The following is a 1079-nucleotide window of genomic DNA, read 5'->3' as shown; positions in this document are numbered from 1 at the left end:
GGGAGGAAGAGAGCTAGCTTGGTGGATGCACAGAGGGAGGGCATTCCAGAGGCCAGGGGGAGGACATGGGCCGGGGGTCGACGGTGGGACAGGTGAGAACGAGGCCCAGTAAGGAGGTTAGTGGCAGAGGAACGGAGGGTGCGGGCTGGGCTGTAGATGGAAAGAAGGGAGGTGAGGTAGGAGGGGGCGAGGTGATGGAGAGCCTTGAAGCCGAGAGTGAGGAATTTAGCGTATCCATAGAGCGTTCTTGGTAAAAATACGGAAGTGGCTTACCATCGCCTCCTTCCTCGCGGTCAGCTTGAGTCTCCACCCTCGACTCTCTCCCATGCCGCTGCTGCCCAGCATGGGTGAGTTTTGACTGTAGCAGATTTTCTTCCACTCACTAGCCACTTTCCAAGCTAGGAATGGAAAGGGTAGGCCTCTGCTTCACTTGCCTCCCATTGTCAAGACTGGTAGAGTACTGGAAACTCTCCAGGTACTACCCTAGAGGGGGATAAGGCTTGGGGGGAGGGGGTGGGGGGTGGGGGGTCCCATAACTACAAAGCACTGCTACCTAAGGTTAACTGCTGCAGACATGCTGCGTAGTATTTAGCATACTAAGCCCAAGCACTTAGTAGAGTGTTCTACACATAGTAAGTGCTCAGTAAATACCACCAATTGATTCATTGGGTCTGTATACCATAGAGCGGATTCTTAGTCCTTCTGTTTAGTCTATTTAATGATTCCTACCAATCAGTTCTATTTATTAAGCACTTACTGTGTGCAGCACTTGTACTAAGTACTTGGGAAAATATGAAGTTGGTTGCAATCCCTGCCCACCAGGAGGTTACAGTCTATTCGTCTTTTCAAATGTATGGTATAGTGGGTAGAGCACGGGCTTGGGAGTCAGAAGGTCATGGGTTCTCATCTCGGCTCTGCCACTTGTCTGCTGTGTGGCCTTGGGCAAGTCACCTCACTTCTCTGGGCCTCACTTACCTCATCTGTACAATGAGGACTAAGCCTGTGAGTATGCAGGACAGGGACTGTGTCCCACCCAATTTGTTTGTGTGCACCCGAGGGCTAACTAGAGTGCCTAGCAC

At 51.6% G+C, this 1079-nt stretch overlaps 1 non-coding gene across 1 annotated transcript; it reads right to left on the bottom strand.

The window, feature by feature from the left end:
* Positions 1-356: 356 nt before the first annotated feature.
* Positions 357-493, bottom strand: LOC119935941. Its single transcript, XR_005453539.1, has one exon. It is a non-coding gene; the product is annotated as a small nucleolar RNA SNORA7 (small nucleolar RNA).
* Between the last annotated feature and the right edge of the window lie 586 nt (positions 494-1079).

The sequence above is a fragment of the Tachyglossus aculeatus genome, chromosome 12 (genome assembly GCF_015852505.1).
Source record: "Tachyglossus aculeatus isolate mTacAcu1 chromosome 12, mTacAcu1.pri, whole genome shotgun sequence".
NCBI lineage: Eukaryota > Metazoa > Chordata > Mammalia > Monotremata > Tachyglossidae > Tachyglossus > Tachyglossus aculeatus.
This window is presented reverse-complemented; position numbering and strand designations above follow the sequence as displayed.